The following is a 15,252-nucleotide window of genomic DNA, read 5'->3' on the forward strand; positions in this document are numbered from 1 at the left end:
TGACCCACTACCTATTGATAATAGCTTTCCTGATGAACAATTAGCGGTCATTAATGCTTCTCGTACTTCTCCATGGTATGTTAATTATGCTAATTACATTGTTGCTAAATTTATACCACCTAGTTTCACATACCAGCAAAAGAAAAAGTTCTTTTATGATTTATGACATTACTTCTGGGATGACCCACAACTTTATAAAGGAGTAGATGGTGTTATTAGACGTTAAGTACCTGAGCATGAACAGGAATAGATCCTACGCAAGTGTCACTCCGAACCATATGGAGGACACCACGATGGAGACAGAACTCCACATAAGGTATTGCAATCCGGTTTTTATTGGCCTACTCTCTTCAAAGATGACCGTAAGTTTGTCTTGCCGTGTGATGAATGTCAAAGAATTGGTAATATTAGTAGACGTCGAGAAATGCCTATGAATTATTCTCTTGTTATTGAACCATTTGATGTTTGGGGCTTTGATTATATGGGACCTTTTCCTGCCTCTAATGGATATACACATATTTTAGTTGCTATTGATTACGTTACTAAGTGGGTAGAAGATATTCCAACTAGTAGTGCTGATCATAAAACCTCTATTAAGATGCTTAAAGAAGATTTTTACGAGGTTTGGAGTCCCTAGATATCTCATGACCGATGGTGGTTCACATTTTATTCATGGTGCTTTCTGTAAAATGCTTGCTAAGTATGATGTTAAACATAGAATTGCATCTCCTTATCACCCACAGTCTAGTGGTCAAGTAGAGTTGAGCAATAGAGAGCTCAAATTAATTTTGCAAAAGACTGTTAATAGATCTAGAAAGAATTGGTCCAAGAAACTTGATGATGCATTATGGGCTTATAGAATTGCATATAAAAATCCTATGGGTATATCCCCATATAAGATGGTTTATGGAAAAGCGTGTCACTTACCTCTTGAACTTGAACATAAGGCAAATTGGGCCATTAAAGAGCTCAACTATGATTTCAAACTTGCTGGTGAGAAGAGGTTATTTGACATTAGCTCACTTGATGAATGGAGAACCCAGGCCTACGAGAATTTAACGTAGGTGATTATGTGTTACTATTCAACTCTCGTCTAAGATTTTTTGCAGGAAAACTTCTCTCTAAGTGGGAAGGCCCTTACGTTATCGAGGAGGTCTATCGTTCCGGTGCTATAAAAATCAACAACTTCGAAGGCACAAGTCCGAGGGTGGTGAACGGTCAAAGAATCAAACATTATATCTCAGGTAACCCTATTAATGTTGAAACTAATATTATTGAAACCGTAACCCCAGAGGAATACATAAGGGACACTTTCCAGAATGTTTCAGACTCTGAAAAGGAATATGTATGTGGTACGGTAAGTAAATCGACTCCAAAACAATTCTAATGGCAATTTTTCTCCGTTTTGGAATATTTAAGAATTTTGGGAAGAAAGAAGTAGTCCGAGAGGGACACAAGGCCTCCATGAGGGTGGAGGGCGCGCCGCCCCCCTACTGGGCGCCCCCTGTCTCGTGGACACCTCGTGTGTCTCCCGGACTCCCTTTTCTTGCACATTATGTATTTTGGTCGGTAAAAATTCATTATACAATCTCCCAAAAGTTTTGACCATAGTATCACGTAAAAATCTTCTGTCTTTGTTTCGAGCTATTTTTCTGACAGATCTAGAGCATCATGACGTCACCCTCCTCCAACAATGAAGACAAGGATGCTTGGCTATTGAAGATGGAGCTGAAAAGAGAAGAACCGGAGGAGATCAACATGGATGAAGGGATCAAGAAGGTCATGGAGGATCAAGCTCCAATGGCGAAAGAAGAAGACATCCCTCAACCTCTTCCTAACCTCTTTACCCCGACTGAGATTGAAGCTTTCGAGATGATTGAGTTAGCTCGCATACAAAACAAGTATCTCACACAGGAAAATATTTTGCTGAAGGATCATATCGCCGGACTCAAGGGCATTATCCGCAAGTTGGAGGAGCTTTTACACTCGATGTGCGATTATCCATCGTCGTCATCACCGCATTCATCACCTCCGAAGACATAAACACATGGGTATGGGCACTCCCCTTGGCATTTCCAAGCTTGGGGGAGGTGCCCCAGCATCGTATCATCATCACACTCCTATCTTTGCCGTTTTAATTAGTTCGATCCTTTAGTAATATCTTGATCTAGTAGATTGAAGTCTTGGTATGAATTAGTTTTGAGTTTTGCTTTGTGATCTCTATGTAATCGAGTCCGTGAGTTATCTATAATAAAGATTAGTGTTGAGTCAAAGGGTTTTGCTATCTTGCTATGATCTTGAGAAAAATAAAAAGGATATAAAAAGAATAAAAGAGTTCATATTGATCTTGTGGATAGTAATGACTTCACACATAGAAGGCATGAGGCTTAAAAGTTGTTGAGAGTTGACAAGCATAGTTTTGGTCATCGTTGCAATTAATAGGAAGTAATAAGGAAAGAGAGGTTTTCACATATAAATACACTATCTTGGACATCTTTTATGATTGTGGGCACTCATTAAAGTATGACATGCTAAAGAGTTGACGTTGGACAAGGAAGACAATGTAATGGTTTATGTTTTCTCACATCCCAGTTAAAGTATATTGTCATGGATCTTCCTAACATGTTGAGCTTGCCTTCCTCCCTCATGCTAGCCAAATTCCTAGCACCAAGTAGAGATACTACTTGTGCTTCCAAATATCCTTAAACCCAGTTTTTGCCATGAGAATCCACCATATCTACCTATGGATTGAGTAAGATCCTTCAAGTAAGTTGTCATCGGTGCAGGCAATAAAAATTGCCCTCTAAATATGCATGACTTATTAGTGTGGAGAAAATAAGCTTTATACAATCTTGTTATGGAAGCAATAAAAGCGACGGACTGCATAATAAAGGTCCATATACAAGTGGCAATATAAAGTGATGTTCTTTCCTATTAAGATTTTGTGTATCCAACCCTAAAAGCGCATGACAACCTCTGCTTCCCTCTGCGAAGGGCCTATCTTTTACTTTATGTCTTTTACTTTATGTAAGAGTCAACGTGATCTTCACCTTTCCCTTTTTCATTTTATCCTTTGGCAAGCACCTCGTGTTGGAAAGATCCTGATACTTATATCCAATTGGATGTTTGTTAGCATGAACTATTATTGTTGACATTACCCTTTAGGTAAAACATTGGGAGGCAACATTATAAGCCCCTATCTTTCTCAGTGTCCGATTAAAACTCCATAACCATAAGTATTGCGTGAGTGTTAGCAATTGTAGACGACTATATGATAGTTGAGTATGTGAACTTGCTGAAAAGCTCTATTCTTGACTCTTTCTGACGTTATGATAAATTGCAATTGCTTCAATGACTGAGATTATAGTTTGTTAGTTCCCAATGAAGTTTATGTTCCATACTTGACATTGTGAATAGATTGTTACTTGAGCATAAGAAATCGTATGACAAAATCTATATATGTTGCTGTTATAAGAATGACCATGATGCCCTCATGTCCAAATTTTATTTTTATCAACACCTCTATCTCTAAACATGTGTACATATTTTTCGATTTCGGCTTCCGCTTGAGGACAAGCGAGGTCTAAGCTTGGGGGAGTTGATACGTCCATTTTTCATCATGCTTTTATATCAATATTTATTGCATTATGGGATGTTATTACACATTATGTCACAATACTTATGGCTATTCTCTCTTATTTTACAAGGTTTACCATGAAGAGGGGGAATGCCGACAGCTGGGATTCTGGCTGGAAAAGGAGCAAATATTGGAAACCTATTCTGCACAGCTCCAAAAGTCCCGTAACTCCACAAAAGTTACTTTTGGATTTAATAAGAAATTATGAGCAAAGAAAGTACCTGAGGGGGCCCACACCCTAGCCAGGAGGGTGGGGGCGCCCTCCCCCCTACTGGGCGTGCCCCTGTCTCCTGGGCCCCCTGGTGGCCCTCCGGTGCCTATCTTCTGCTATATGAGGTCTTTTACCATGGAAAAATCAGAGGAAGCTCATGAGACGAAACTCTGCCGCCATGAGGCGGAACCTTGGCGGAACCAATCTAGGGCTCCGGTAGAGCTGTTCTGCCGGGAAAACTTCCCTCCGGGAGGGGGAAATCATCACCATCATCATCACCAACAATCCTCTCATCGGGAGGGGGTCAATCTCCATCAACATCTTCACCAGCACCATCTCCTCTCCAAACACTAGTTCATCTCTTGTATCCAATCTTGTATCAAAACCACAAATTGGTACATGTGGGTTGCTAGTAGTGTTGATTACTCCTTGTAGTTGATGCTAATTGGTTTACTTGGTGGAAGATCATATGTTCAGATCCTTTATGCACATTAATACTCCTCTGATTATGAACATGAATATGCTTTGTGAGTAGTTCCATTTGTTCCTGAGGACATGGGTGAAGTTCTTCTATTAGTAGTCATGTGAATTTGGTATTCGTTCGATATTTTGATGAGATGTATGTTGTCTCTCCTCTAGTGGTGTTATGTGAACGTCGACTACATGACACTTCACCATTATTTGGGCCTAGAGGAAGGCATTGGGAAGTAATAAGTAGATGATGGGTTGCTAGAGTGACAGAAGCTTAAACGCTAGTTTATGCGTTGCTTCGTAAGGGGCTGATTTGGATCCATATGTTTCATGCTATGGTTAGGTTTACCTTAATACTTCTTTTGTAGTTGCGTATGCTTGCAATAGGGGTTAATCATAAGTGGGGTGCTTCTCCAAGTAAGGGCAGTTCCCAAGCACCGGTCCACCCACATATCAAATTATCAAAGTACTGAACGCGAATCATGTGAGGGTGATGAAACTAGCTTGACGATAACTCCCACACTACTAGGAAAAGGGCTATAGATAATATGGACACTAATGGCGCACCATGTATGTGGTGCGCCATTGCTATATAGCAATGGCGCACCACATACAGGTGCGCCATATGGCACACCTGGTGTGTGGTGCGCCATTAGTAGTTTTGAAAAAAAAATGTTACTAATGGCGCACCGTGGGATAGTGCGCCATTACTAGTTGACATAGTAATGGTGCACCACACCCATCGTGCGCCATTAGTAGTTTTGAAAAAAAAACAATGGTGCACTCCTATGTGATCGAGTGAGATAGTAATGGCGCACCTCTAGGCATACTAATGGCGCACTACAGGTGCGCCATTAGTATCTGGTATACTAATGGTGCACCAGTGATGTGCCATTGGTAAAAAATTCTAATGGCGTGATGCTAGTGGCGCACCTGTAGTACGCCATTAGTAGCAAAAACAGGTGCGCCACTAGCAGGCCTTTTTCTAGTAGTGCCATGTGTCCTCAGGAGCGCTTTTCTCATTATAAGAAATTGTCCAGGCTTGTCCTTTTCTACGAAAAGGATTGGGCCACCTTGCTGCACCTTATTTACTTTCATTGCTTGTTACCCATTACAAATTATCTTATCACAAAACTATCTGTTACCTACAATTTCAGTGCTTGCAGAGAATACCTTACTGAAATCCGTTTGTCATTTCCTTCTGCTCCTCGTTGGGTTCGACACTCTTACTTATCGAAAGGACTACGAGAGATCCCCTATACATGTGGGTCATTGTCGGTGTCAAAACCGGCGGATCTTGGGTAGGAGGTCCCAAACTGTGCGTCTAAGGCTAGTGGTAACAGCAGACTGGGGACACAATGTTTACCCAGGTTAGGGCCCTCTCGATGGAGGTAATACCCTACTTCCTGCTTGATTGATCTTGATGATATGAGTATTACAAGAGTTGACCTACCACAAGATCAGAGAGGCTAAACCCTAGAAGCTAGCCTATGGTATGATTGTTGTTGTGTCCTACGGACTAAACCCTCCGGTTTATATAGACACTGGAGGGGGCTAGGGTTACACAGAGTCGGTTACAGAGAAGGAGATCTACATCCAAATCGCCAAGCTTGCTTTCCACGCCAAGGAGAGTCCCATCCGGACACAGTTCGAAGTCTTCAATCTTGTATCTTCATAGTCCAATAGTCCGGCCAAAGTATATAGTTCGGCTGTCTGGATACCCCCTTATCTAGGACTCCCTCAGTAGCCCCTGAACCAGGCTTAAATGACGACGAGTCCGGCGCGTAGATTGTCTTCGGCATTGCGAGATGGGTTCCATCTCCGAATACTCCAAGATAAATTCCGAACATAAGGACCGTGTACGGCTATGCAAGGCAAAATTCACATACCGCCGTAGAGAGAACAATAATCCATGAATCTAATCTGCTGACAGCTCTTCGTAGCGTGACATCACACCACTACCCGGCTCTTATTCGAACCGTTTTCACAACCAGCTGTCGCACACATCGCAAGGCGGTTTCTTTGGCACGTCTTGTCAAAGCAAAGCCCCTTATCACGGAGTCTCCATCAATACGGGTATGGGTAACCCAACCAGCGCCATCAATCGAGGCCCTTGGAAAATAAATGATTTCGAGAGGCAAGTGGGGAGGTGCACATTCTGCACCGTCTTTATAAGGGGACAAGGATCTCCCGTCTTCACCCACACCTTCTTCCTCCTTTGCTCATCCGTTCTCGCACTCTCGAGCCCCAGCGCCCAAGTTCTCACCTTCTCCGTAGGACCGCAGCATGTCCAGAGCGGGAGGCAAGTGGATGGCCTCCTCTGTCATAGAGGAGGACATTACCAAGCTTCGGGCGGCCGGATACCTGGCCGAGAGCATCGCACACAGGCTTCCGACAGAGGGACAGATCACCCCCACCCCAAAGTCTCGGGAGAGAGTAGTATTTCTCCCTCATTTCATCCGCGGAGTAGGATTTCCACTCCACCCGTTTGTCCGCGGGCTCATGTATTACTACGGGCTAGGTTTTCACGATCTAGCCCCGAATTTCGTTGTCAACATCTCGGCGTTCATCGTCGTGTGCGAGGCCTTCCTCCGCATCAAGCCCCATTTCGGCCTATGGTTGCAAATCTTCAGCGTGAAGCCGAAGATCGTGAGCGGCCAACAGGCGGAGTGCGGAGGCGCCATGGTGGGCTGATGTCTACTACACAACCTTCTTCTTGTAGACGTTGTTGGGCCTGCAAGTGCACAGGTTTGTTGGACAGTAGCAAATTTCCCTCAAGTGGATGACCTAAGGTTTATCAATCCGTAGGAGGCATAGGATGAAGATGGTCTCTCTCAAACAACCCTGCAACCAAATAACAAAGAGCCTCTTGTGTCCCCAACACACCCAATACAATGGTAGATTGTATAGGTGCACTAGTTCAGCGAAGAGATGGTGATACAAGTGCAATATGGATGGTAGATAAAGGTATTTGTAATCTGAAATTATAAAAACAGCAAGGTAGAAAGCGATAAAAGTGAGCGTAAACGGCATTGCAATGATAGGAAACAAGGCCTAGGGTTCATACTTTCACTAGTGCAAGTTCTCTCAACAATAATAACATAGATAGATCATATAACAATCCCTCAACATGCAACAAAGAGTCACTCCAAAGACACTAATAGCGAAGAACAAACGAAGAGATTATGGTAGGGTATGAAACCACCTCAAAGTTATTCTTTCGGATCAATCTATTCAAGAGTTCGTACTAGAATAACACCTTAAGACACAAATCAACCAAAACCCTAATGCCACCTAGATACTCCATTGTCACCTCAAGTATCTGTGGGCTTGATTATACGATAAGCATCACACAATCTCAGATTCATCTATTCAACCAACATAAAGTACTTCAAAGAGTGCCCCAAAGTTTCTACCGGAGAGTCAAGAACGTGTGCCAACCCCTATGCATAGGTTCATGGGTAGAACCCGCAAGTTGGTCACCGAAACATACATCAAGTGGCACATGATATCCCATTGTCACCACAGATAAGCACGGCAAGACATACGTCAAGTGTTCTCATAAAAGACTCAATCCGATAAGATAACTTCAAAGGGAAAAACTCAATTCATCACAAGAGAGTAGAGGGGGAGAAACATCATAAGATCCAACTATAATAGCGAAGCTCAGGATACATCAAGATCGTGCCATAGAGGGAACACGAGAGAGAACACGAGAGAGAGAGAGATCAAACACATAGCTACTGGTACATACCCTCAGCCTCGATGGTGAACTACTCCCTCCTCGTCATGGAGAGCGCCGGGATGATGGACAGGGCCACCGGTGATGGGATCCCCCTCCGACAGGGTGCCGGGAAGGGCTACCGAGAGGTTTTTGGTGGCTATAGAGGCTTGCGGCGGCGAAACTCCCGATCTATCTTGATATTCGGTGTTTTTAGGGTATGTAGGCTTATATAGGCGAAAGAAGTCGGTCGGGAGGTGCTCGAGGGGCCCACGAGACAGGGGGCGCCCTATAGGGGGGGGCACCCTCCTATCTCGTGGCTTTCTCGATGACCCCCCGGCTTGCACTCCAAGTCTCCTGGATCATAATCTTCCCAAAAATCACGCTGCCGAAGGTTTCATTCCGTTTGGACTCTGTTTGATATTCCTTTTCTTCTAAATACTGAAACAGGCAATAAAACAGCGATATGGGCTGGCCCTCCAATTAATAGGTTAGTCCCAAAAGTAATATAAAAGTGTATAATAAAGCCCATAATCATTCAAAATAGATAATATAATAGCATGGAACAATCAAAAATTATAGATACGTTGGAGACGTATCAAGCATCCCCAAGCTTAATTCCATCTCGTCCTCGAGTAGGTAAATGATAAAAATAGAATTTTTGATGTGGAATGCTACCTAGCATAATTCTCAATGTAATTTTCTTTATTGTGGCATGAATGTTCAGATCCAAGTGATTCAAAATAAAAGTTCATATTGACAAAAGAAATAGTAATACTTCAAGCATACTAATCAAAGCAATCATGTCTTCTCAAAATAACATGGCAAAAGAAAGTTCATCCCTACAAAATCGTATAGTTAGGCTATGCTTCATTTTCGTCACACAAAATAACATGGCAAAAGAAAGTTCATCCCTACAAAATCATGTCTTCCCAACTTCTATACCCCCGATGACAAGCCAAGCAATTGTTTCATACTTAAATAATCTCAAACTTTTTCAACCTTCACGCAATACATGAGCGTGAGCCATGGATATAACACTATGGGTGGAATAGAGTATGATGACGGGGATTGTGTGGAGAAGACAAAAAATGAGAAAGTCTCATATTGACGAGGATAATCAACGGGCTATGGAGATGCCCATCAATTGATGTCAACATGAGGAGTAGGGATTGCCATGCAACGGATGCACTAGAGCTATAAATGAATGCTCAACAAAAGAAAACTAGTGGGTGTGCATCCAACTTGCTTGCTCACGAAGACCTAGGGCATTTGAGGAAGCCCATCGTAGGAATATACAAGCCAAGTTCTATAATCAAAAATTCCCAATAGTATGAAAAAGATAACTTATGAGACTCTCTATATGAAAAACATGGTGCTACTTTGAAGCACAATATATGAGACTCACTATATGAAGAACAAGGTGCTACTTTTAAGCACAAGTGTGGAAAAAGAGATAGTAGCATTGCCCCTTTTTTTCCTTTTTTCCTTTTTCTTTTTTCCTTTGACCCTTTTTTCTTTTGGCCTTTTTTTGGGCAATGCTCTAATAATGATGATCATCACACTTTCATTGATTACAACATAAGAATTACAACTCGAAACTAGAACAAGATATGACTCTAAATGAATGCCTCCGGCGGTGTACCGGGATGGTGCAATGAATCAAGAGTGACATGTATGAAAAATTATGCATGGCGGCCTTGCCACAAATACGATGTCAACTACATGATCATGCAATGGAAATATGACAAAAGTAATGTATGTCATGATGATGATAAACGGAACGGTGGAAAGTTGCATGGCAATATGTCTCAGAATGGCTATGAAAATGCCATAAATAGGTAGGTATGGTGGCTGTTTTGAGGAAGATATAAGGAGGTTTATGTGTGATAGAGCGTATCATATCACGGGGTTTGGATGCACCGGCGAAGTTTGCACCAAGTCTCAAGGTGAGAAAGGGCAATGCACGGTACCGAAGAGGCTAGCAATGATGGAAAGGTAAAAGTGCGTATAATCCATGGACTCAACATTAGTCAAAAGAACTCATATACTTATTGCAAAAATTTAGAAGTCATCAAAAACCAAGCACTACGCGCATGCTCCTAGGGGGGATAGATTGGTTGGAAAAGACCATCGCTCGTCCCCGACCGCCACTCATAAGGATGCACAAGCCAGGTACACTTCATGTTTTAAATTTGTTACACAACTTTAACCATACGTGCATGCTACGGGACTTTCTAACTTCAACACAAGCATTCTTTAAATTCATAATCACACAACAAGCATGACTTTAATATCACTACCTCCATATCTCAAAACAATTATCAACTATCAAATTGATCATGGCATCCAATTCACCTCCTATGATAGTTTTCATTCAAATTACCATGCTGTTTAAGACTCTCAAAATAATAAAAGTGAAGCATGAGAGTTCATTAATTTCTACAAAATAAAACCACCGCCGTGCTCTAAAAAGATATAAGTGAAGCACTAGAGCAAACGACAAACTACTCCAACAAGATATAAGTGAAGATCAATGAGTAGCAAAATAATTATGTAGCTATATGAAGACTCTCTCTCATTAAAGAATTTCAGATCTTGGTATTGTATTCAAGCATCAAGAAAAGCCAAACAAAATGATATTGCAAGGATAGCACAACTCATGTGAAGAAGCAAAAACTTAGGCTCAACCGATACTAACCGATAGTTGTTGAAGAAGAAAGGCGGGATGCCTACCGGGGCATCCCCAAGCTTAGATGCTTGAGACTTATTGAAATATTATCTTGGGGTGCCTTGGGCATCCCCAAGATTTATATTTTATGTCTCCTTAATTCCTCTCATATCATGGTTTCTCTTTTTATCAAAAGCTTCATCCACACCAAACTCAACAAGAACTCGTGAGATAGGTTAGTATAAACCAATGCAAAACCATATCATCTTCTACTGTAACAAATCACTAACATTATTATTCAACATTGCATACTAAATGCCTCTGCATATTTAATACTCATATCCTCAAATAGAATCATTAAACAAGCAAACATGTGCAAACAATGCAAACATAACAGCAATCTGCCAAAACAGTACAGTCTGTAAAGAATGCAAGAGTATCAATACTTCCCTGACTCCAAAAATTATGAGAGAAAATTCCCACTGTAATAAATTTATCAGATATTAATATACAAAAGGATTCAACATTATACCATTCTCTGACATTTTTAGGGAATTTTTGCAACAGAGGTAAACTTTCTGTTTTCAAACAGCAACATGTATACTAGCAAAATAAGCATGGTAAAGGCTATCCTTGACATTTTTATTGAAAATAAAGATGCAAAACATTATTCTAAATAACATCAAGAAAATACTAACAAAATAAAATGACGCTCCAAGCAAAACACATATCATGTGGCAAATAAAAATATAGCTCCAAGTAAAGTTACCGATGAACGAAGACGAAAGAGGGGATGTCTTCTGGGGCATCCCCAAGCTTAGGCTCTTGGTTGTCCTTGAATATTACCTTGGGGTTCCTTGGGCATCCCCAAGCTTAGGCTCTTGCCACTCCTTATTCCATAGTCCATCGAATCCTTACCCAAAACTTGAAAACTTCAACCACACAAAACTCGAAACAGAACTCGTAAGCTCCGTTAGTATAAGAAAATAAAACCACTTTAAGGTACTGTAATGAACTCATTCTTTATTCATATTTGTGTAATACCTACTGTATTCAAACTTATCTATGGTTCATACCACTTAATACTAGCCATAGATGCATCAAAATAAGCAAACAACACAATGAAAACAGAATCTGTCAAAAACAGAACAGTCTGTAGTAATCTGTATCAAACGTATACTTGTGGAACCCCCAAAATTATGAAATAAATTTCTGGACCTGAGGAATTTGTCTATTAATCATCTGCAAAAATAATCAACCTAAAATCACTCTTTTGTAAAAAATGGAAGCTATTCTCGTGAGCGCTAAAGGTTCTGTTTTTTACAGCAAGATCATAAAGACTTCACCCAAGTCTTCCCAAAGGTCCTACTTGGCACTTTATTGAAACAAAATATATAAAACATGATTACTACAGTAGCATAATCATGTGGACACACAAAAACAGTAAGGATAAATATTGGGTTGTCTCCCAACAAGATCTTTTCTTTAATGCCTTTTTAGATAGGCATGATGATGGCAATGATGCTCACATAAAAGATAAGAATTGAAACATAAAGAGAGCATCATGAAGAATATGACTAGCACATTTAAGTCTAAACCACTTCCTATTCATAGGGATTTTGTGAGCAAACAACTTATGGGAACAATGATCAACTAGCATAGGAAGGTAAAACAAGCATAAGTTCAAAAATTGAAGCACATAGAGAGGAAACTTGACATTATTGCAACTCCTACAAGCATATGTTCCTCCCTCATAATAATTTTCAGTAGCATCATGAATGAATTCAACAATATAACCAGCACCTAAAGCATTCTTTTAACGATCTACTATCATAGAAAATTTACTACTCCCCACATAAGCAAAATTCTTCTCATTTGGAATAGTGGGAGTATCATAAGAGACTTGAACACTAAAAATTGTTTCCACATTAAAAGAGTAATGTTCAGAAAAAGGGTAATCATAATCATGACAAGATTTGTAAATATAATCATCACTACTTTTTATAGCATAAGCTTCATCACAATAATCATCATAAGTAGCAACTTCATTCTCATCATAATCGATTGAAACCTCTCCCAAGATAGTGGAATCACTAAATAAAGTTGACACTCTTGCAAATCCACTTTCGTGTTCATCACAATAAAATTCAACATCCTCCAAAATAGTGGGATCACTACTTCCTAAAGTTGACACTCTTCCAAACCCACTTTCATCAATATAATCATCATAGGTAAGAGGCATGCTATCATCATAACAACTTTGCATATCAAAACTTGGGATGCTAAAAATACCATCTTCATTAAACAAAGCATCCCCAAGCTTGGGACAAACATTAATTTCAGAAAATATATTTTCAAATATTTCATCCTCATCAAACATAGCTTCCCCAAGCTTGGGACCTTGCATATCATTAGCATCATGGATATTCAAGGAATTCATACTAACAACATTTCAATCATGCTTATCATTCAAAGATTTAGTGCCAAACATTTTATAGATTTCTTCTTCTAGCACTTGAGCACAATTTTCCCTTCCATCATTCTAACAAAAGATATTAAAAATATGAAGTGTATGAGACAAACTGAAATCCATTTTTTTGTAGTTTTCTTTTATAAACTAAACTAGTGATAAAACAAGAAACAAAAAGATTCGATTGCAAGATCTAAAGATATACCTTCAAGCACTCACCTCGCCAGAAAAGAGCTTAGTGGACGGGATGTGAGTGCCGTTTACCTAGCCTCCCCGGCAACGGCGCCAGAAAAGAGCTTGATGTCTACTACACAACCTTCTTCTTGTAGACGTTGTTGGGCCTGCAAGCACACAGGTTTGTAGGACGATAGCAAATTTCCCTCATGTGGATGACCTAAGGTTTATCAATCCATAGGAGGCGTAGGATGAATATGGTCTCTCTCAAACAACCCTACAACCAAATAACAAAGAGTCTCGTGTGTCCCCAACACACCCAATACAATGGTAGATTGTATAGGTGCACTAGTTCGGCGAAGAGATGGTGATACAAGTGCAATATGGATGGTAGATAAAGGTATTTGTAATCTGAAATTATAAAAACAGAAAGGTAGAAAGCGATAAAAGTGAGCGTAAACGGTATTGCAATGATAGGAAACAAGGCCTAGGGTTCATACTTTCACTAGTGCAAGTTCTCTCAACAATAATAACATAGATAGATCATATAACAATCCCTCAACATGCAACAAAGAGTCACTCCAAAGACACTAATAGCAAAGAACAAACGAAGAGATTATGGTAGGGTACAAAACCACCTCAAAGTTATTCTTTCGGATCAATCTATTCAAGAGTTCGTACTAGAATAACACCTTAAGACACAAATCAACCAAAACCCTAATGTCACCTAGATACTCCATTGTCACCTCAAGTATCTGTGGGCATGATTATACGATAATCATCACACAATCTCAGATTCATCTATTCAACCAACACAAAGTACTTCAAAGAGTGCCCCAAAGTTTCTACCGGAGAGTCAAGAACGTGTGCCAACCCCTATGCATAGGTTCATGGGCAGAACCCGCAATTTGGTCACCAAAACACACATCAAGTGGCACATGATATCCCATTGTCACCATAGATAAGCACGACAAGACATACATCAAGTGTTCTCATAAAGACTCAATCTGATAAGATAACTTCAAAGGGAAAACTCGATTCATCACAAGAGAGTAGAGGGGGAGAAACATCATAAGATCCAACTATAATAGCAAAGCTCGGGATACATCAAGATCGTGCCATAGAGGGAACACGAGAGAGAACACAAGAGAGAGAGAGATCAAACACATAGCTACTGGTACATACCCTCAGCCTCGAGGGTGAACTACTCCGTCCTCGTCATGGAGAGCGCCGAGATGATGAAGATGGCCACCGGTGATGGGATCCCCCTCCGGCAGGGTGCCGGGAAGGGCTCCCGAGAGGTTTTTGGTGGCTACAGAGGCTTGCGGCAGCGGAACTCCCGATCTATCTTGATATTCGATGTTTTTAGGGTACGTAGGCTTATATAGGCGAAAGAAGTCGGTCGGGAGGTGCTCGAGGGGCCCACAAGACAGGGGCGCGCCCTATAGTGGGGGCGCCCTCCTATCTTGTGGCTTCCTCAATGACCCCCCGGCTTGCACTCCAAGTCTCCTGGATCATAATCTTCTCAAAAATCACGCTGCCGAAGGTTTTGTTCCGTTTGGACTCCGTTTGATATTCACTTTCTTCGAAATACTGAAACAGGCAATAAACAACAATATGGGTTGGGCCTCCGGTTAATAGGTTAGTCCCAAAAGTAATATAAAAGTGTATAATAAAGCCCATAATCATTCAAAACAGATAATATAATAGCATGGAACAATAAAAAATTATAGATACGTTGGAGACGTATCATGGGCAGAATGCCCAACGTTACATGGCTTGACGGCTCCTTTGTGGAGACCATGAAAGGGTGGCAATCTGGGTGATTCTACATCACCGAGCCGTGCGATGCCAATTGGGTGACGGCCCCCAAATTCAGATCCGGAATCCCCATGCG

This window comes from Triticum dicoccoides, chromosome 1B (assembly GCF_002162155.2).
Source record: "Triticum dicoccoides isolate Atlit2015 ecotype Zavitan chromosome 1B, WEW_v2.0, whole genome shotgun sequence".
Lineage (NCBI taxonomy): Eukaryota > Viridiplantae > Streptophyta > Magnoliopsida > Poales > Poaceae > Triticum > Triticum dicoccoides.